General features: G+C 39.7%; 1 long non-coding RNA gene across 1 annotated transcript; it reads left to right on the top strand.

Annotated features, from left to right (window-relative positions):
• The first annotated feature begins 1,394 nt into the window (after window positions 1-1,394).
• LOC134217742 (uncharacterized) lies at window positions 1,395-2,415 on the top strand. Its single transcript, XR_009981150.1, has 2 exons — window positions 1,395-1,631; window positions 1,715-2,415. It is a non-coding gene; the product is annotated as an uncharacterized LOC134217742 (long non-coding RNA).
• Window positions 2,416-6,009: the final 3,594 nt, after the last annotated feature.

The following is a 6,009-nucleotide window of genomic DNA, read 5'->3' as shown; positions in this document are numbered from 1 at the left end:
AAGCCTTTTTACCCTTCTTACATTCTAAGAAGGGTATGAAGATCGCTTGAAAAACCGACTTTTTATCCGAGACTCGGAGGCCCAAGTCGTATATACCAATCAACTCAGCTCGACGAACTGAGCATGTGTATGTATGTGTGTATGTGTGTGCGTGTGTGCGTGTGTGCGTATGTGTGTGCGTTACAAAAATGTCACATCAAGATCTCAGCCGCCCGTGGACCGATTTGCACGATTTTAACACTAAACGAAAGCTATGACTTTGTCATTGTACGAGTTTTTTTTTTTGCAATCGGACATTTGGTTCCAGAAATATGTGAGAAATACGAACATGAAGTGTATTTTCAGAAAACTTACAAAATAATGTCTGTAACCTTTGGGTTCCAGGTTTACCTTGCTGGCTCCTCCATCAATCCAAATAAAATTCCCTTTCCCGAAAAAAAATAAATAAAAGATAAAACAAAACAAAAGAAAAACAAATAAACAAAATCCACTAACATAATAATGGGACAGTGATGATACACAGTCCCGAATAAAAAATATTATAGAAAAACAATACAATTTATTGTAACATCACTATAAAACACAATAAATTTACAATAGTTTTTATTGTAGATGAAATAATAGAAATACATTAGAATGTATTGTTATGAACCATTCATTAAATTGTAAATGAAGTTTTCGCATTAGAACGTACGGGTTGTTAAGTATCGTAACTATACAAAATCTGAGTTTTTTTCATACACTTTTTTTTGTCAAACAATAGAGTGTATCGTAAATATATTGTTGAAATATCCGAAGAAAACCGTTCAAATTACATTAGACTGAATTGTATTTTTATAGTAAAACAATACGATATTGGATTTCCTAATTATGACGGCTTTACCGTTCAACAATGAAATTTTAAGAAAAATGATGCATATTTGCGGCAATGGGATAAATATTATTATATTGCTTATATGCAATTTGAACAAAATTTTCAGAAGTTATCAATGATTAAAATTTAGGCACTAAATGTTCTAAAAACAATTGGAAGTATTGTTACATTAGAGAACGTCATATCCACGATGTTGATACAATATGGACAACCATCAAGAAACTATATATCCTATTGTATACCGTAGAGCGTATGGTAATTCAATTGTTTACACTGTTGAGCCTATGGTACACTTTTATCCGGGGTGGCTTGATGTGTAATCTAAACTCTTTCCCACTTTCAGCGGTCACACTGTTTAGATAACCACGGTCAAAATGCAGGTAATGACAACCGCTGGGCTAAACATGAAATATCCCTGCGGTAGTTCAAGTATCCTCCACTAGGGGAAACCCGAGTCAGCAAGAAGCAACTGTCAAACTTCGGTAACGATTTTTGATAGTTTCGTCTCCTGCACCAACCATCGAGACTTTTAAAAGGCTGATCCTTTTCAGGATCAGGCCTCTGTTGAAAGTGTAATTTGAAAGCAAAAGGTAGTGCGCTTTTGGTTTGAGTAGTTTCTCGTTAATTTTCTTAAGAAGAAGTGGAAGTGTTAATAACCTTTGTGTTTCTTTGTTTTAGAAATAAGCTGTTAAAAATACAATAGATTTAATTCTCCAATTCATACCAATTGTGGGAATTGATTTGCTTCAGAAGAAAGGTAATTTGGTGGTTCTTTGGTGTACTTTGTGTGGTAATGGGGGAAGGTGATGTGTGCAATAATGGTGCTAATCTGGTGGGAAGGTCCACAAAGCGGGCCTTTTTTCTTTTGGTTTTTCCTCAGAACTGCCAAGACGACTGAAAGGCGGCAAGTGAGAGCAGTGAAATCGGGGTTGAGAAGCCACATTCCGTCGTCGAAAGCCGCGGCTATTCCCCCTGCTAGTTTACCATCCCACCGTCTCGCCGTCAGTAGCTGGTCGGAAAAAGTGCCCTCAGTCTCCATTACTGGCAAGCCACCACCAGCGCGATACCCCGGAGAGATTCCGCCGTAGTGCGGTAGTGCCAACTGATAGAAACCGCCTGGACGTCGCTTCAGTTCGTCGCCGACGCCGCTGGGAAGCGTGGAGGACGCCTATTCCCACGCCCATCCAAGAAAGTGCTTCAAGCCGCCGATCCCCATCACCGCCTAGACACCGCATCGGTCCGTCGCAAACGCCGCCGGTAAACGTGGAGGTCGCCAATTCCCACAACCGGCCAAGATAGTGCGCCGATCCTTATCATCGCCAAGACACCCCATCATCAATCCGTCGCAGACGCCGCCGGGAAACGTGGATGACGCCAATTCCCACAACCGGCCAAAGATAGTGCTCCGAGCCGCCGATCCACATCAGTCGGCAACCGGATGAGAAGCATGTCCCCCCACCAACCAGCCCGCACCAAGCATCAAATGAACACGCAAGTACCATTGTAACCACCATATAATAAATTATAAAATGTAAGCTAAATTCGCCTTAGTAGCTATTTTTTTAAAGAAGCATAGCCCTGGTGATTTGCCTTTCCACTTCTTTATCGTTTTCGCCTTCGTTTCGGGTTCCAACGGAACAAATAAATTTGTGCTTTCGGATTTCCTTCAATCGAAACCTTTTCCAAAGTTCAATGGTTTGTGGAGTGTGTTGGTTCAGGTAAGATCTGAGAAAGGTATATTTGACGTTTTTGCTTCGTTTTCAAAGACTGGGATACAACAGGTGAACCGTTGAGGGTTCATTAGCTCATTAGCGACCCTGTGATTGGTACTAATTCCCCATTCCGTGAGCTGGCAATTTACATGTCACATGAATATCTCAGCCGTCTGTAAACCAATTTGCATGATTTTATCTTTAATCAAAAGCTATGACTTTGCCATTGAACCCATTGTATTTTTTTTTTGCAATTAGACATTGGGTTTCGGAACATAAAGCATTAGATGTATCAACTTCACACATTGGTAAAATATGTCCCATCAAGATCTCAGTCGTCCTTGGACCGATTTGTGCGATTTTATCTATGTTTTTGTCATTGGACCCATTATTTTTTTTTTTCTGCAATCGGAAATTCGGTTTCAGAGATATCTGTGAAATACGAATATGAGACATATTTTCAGACTACTAATGAAGAATTGTCACACCAATATCTCAGTCGTCTATGACCCGATTTGAACTCTTTTGGGCTTAAAAAGAAGCTATAATATTGCCATTTAGGGCGGCAAATCAAATCTGCGGTCTTTTTGAATTTTTTAAAAATTGTTAAATTTCCAGAAATATCCCTTTTTTATATTAAAATCGATAAAAGCATGATAATATCTGTTATTTTATATTCAATTGAAGGTCATATGCATAGAAATTGTAATATGAACTGGACCCAGACAACCATTCAAAAGTGTAAGAAGGGTTGCGTTCACTGTAGGTGGATTAAGTCGGGTTTTTTGTAATCAACTCGTTCTTCGCAAAAAAAAAAGCTGGTTCATGTGTTGAATGACGACCACCGACGCCGACGACTACCACCAATGCGATGGCTTTCCGGTGAAAAAGCTACCAGCGCCTTCGTGCTACTGTGTCCGCTCGGCTGCGTACGCTCTGCGTGAAATTTTGTTCGAACTGAGGATTAGATCCAAACCGCACGTTGCTTCATTTTGACGTCTGTGCTTGCGATGCATGTACGGGATTGGTTGTTTTACTATTTCTAAACTGTTTGCCAATTTTCAATCATTAATAATTGAAAATCTGTATTTTTAGAACTTTACAATGAAGCGTTGACTCATCCTTGATCGAATGGTCCAAAAATATTGGAAATCCATCGAGAAACGGCTGAGGTATTAACGTTCAAAGTCTATCATATTTTCGTGACGGTCTCCGATTTTCGCAATCGCAAAGTGTACCCCAATATAGAAAAGACAGACGTAGTTCTACGTCAAAAAATGAATGTACCTTCAACTATTGTTGAATCCCAGTACAACCAAGAATTTCCCGGAGTATAGGCTTTCAGTTCCTTAAGATTCTTGAGAACTGTTAACCTTTTTTGATCGTTTATGCTGATTGTGATCCATAGATTAGAATCGGATGAGCGTTTAACAATTCTCGCTTAACTTTTCAAAAGGACCTAAGGATGTTATCTCTTTCATGAAAGGTCCATACCTTTTCTAATCCAAAGAACCAAATTGAATGATCAGAATAATTAATTGTTGCACAATCGGACGAGTTACAGGTAGGCCGCAGGACATTCGCGATATCCGAGTTAGTGGTTGTGCTCTGTGCAATCATTGAACAAATCAACGAGGTTCAGGAAGGACTAGGAAATTAACGAAATGCGAGTTTGTGGTTATGTTTTGTGCGGTCAGTGAATAAAGAGTTCGCGTTCAAACATGCTTCGTCCAGCACGCAGAACGATCACGCGATCTTCGAAATAGTTATCCGTTCTGTTTTGTGCGGGTGAGTGAATTAATCAGGAAGTGGAGGTTTAGTTCGCATCCGAAAGTTCAGCATGCTGGACGATCAAAATAAATGTTTATGGCGAGTGAGTAAATTAATTAGCAAGTGAGTGCGTGTTGGTTCGTGTTTTCGTGAAGTACGCAGAAAGATCGCACGATCATTCGAGATAATTTGTTCAGCTTTGAGAGGTGCGCGTTTGGTCGTATTTGAGGTTAGTACAATTCTTGGAGTTCTTGGATGGCCCGGAATGGATCACATGTTAAAGGCATGTTCAATTTGATTAAAGAATCGCTAGGAATATTAATGTTTGGACCGCTGGGAGCATGTACCGTATCAAAAATACTTATAGATGTTAGTTTATGCGTGGAAGCCTGAAAACCTAAACTCCAGGGAACTCTTGGAAGACCTAGAACATGTGACAATAACATATCGGTTTGGGTCTTTGGATTGCTATTGTTATGTATCGCATTTAACATTGTTCAAAGGTCAATGAATTAAGTTAGAAAATAGTAATTTGAGCAAACATTCTTTTTACGTTTCCCCAATAAGTGACGTAAAAAGAGTTGAGTGATACTTATTACTAATTGAAACAACAATGAACGGTGTGTGAAACCACATGAGAACTTCGGTTGAATTATCTCTAGGCATTTCAAATTTGAAATCGTCTGACAGAACTCGCCTTGCAAGCATTATTATGACCATCAAGCATGAATTTGATATTGGCTTTCCACAAACACGGTCAATAAATCTGGAGGCGTGTTATTAATGAAAGGCTCTACAGGGACGAGTTTCATAAGAATTGGCTGTGAAAAAAATCATTCGTGTCTAAAGTGAATCAGGAAAAAATCTGAATCTGTCAATTCAATGGGAAGCTGACAAGTTGGGAAAATGTCGAAATGCTAATGAAGTCTGCAATGAAAATAAAAAGAACTATCCATTTTCCTTGCCGAAAAAAGTTCCTTCTCATTATTCCGCCAATTAGAATAACATATCATTCATACTTGAACGTGTAATAAAAACATAGCCACTAGCACGGCATCAGTACAAATAGTCGATCTGAGTTGATTGGTCTATTTTATTCTCCTATCATAAAGTCATATTTGAAGGGAACATGATGCTTTCCAATGCACAATAATGCACGGAACAGACAAAAATATCGTATTGCGTCGAATATGATAGTTTGATAAGAATGCATATTGATTCCACGGCATCGAAAAGTGCTAGTTTCCACCCACATATGAATGGGGTACTACGTGGCTGAACGTGTGTATAGACAATTGCGCTGCGGAAATATGTTTCGCGCCATACACTTCTGCCCTGACAGTCTGACAACATGTGGGCCGCATAGAGAAGAGGTCTTTTGCCATGAATAGGTAACCAAATTTACACTCAACTGTGCCATAAAAACATTCAATGCAATTTGTGCTTTTGGGCTGTCGGTCTGAACAACCCGCCGTCGTGTCCATTGTGACTTCGCCAGATCAGGTTTATCTGCATCAGCTGGAGTGGACTCCAAATACAAGAGACGGTATCCCGGCGAACAAAGTTACAATTCCTGGAGCAATGTTAGTCCTTGCGCTTGTCCCGATGCGATGAATGAATGCCGCGACCGCGAGAGATACATTTTAGTATTCC

Source organism: Armigeres subalbatus, chromosome 2 (assembly GCF_024139115.2).
Source record: "Armigeres subalbatus isolate Guangzhou_Male chromosome 2, GZ_Asu_2, whole genome shotgun sequence".
Taxonomy (NCBI): domain Eukaryota; kingdom Metazoa; phylum Arthropoda; class Insecta; order Diptera; family Culicidae; genus Armigeres; species Armigeres subalbatus.
Note: the sequence above shows the minus strand (reverse complement) of the source record. Positions and strands in the feature narration are given on the sequence as shown.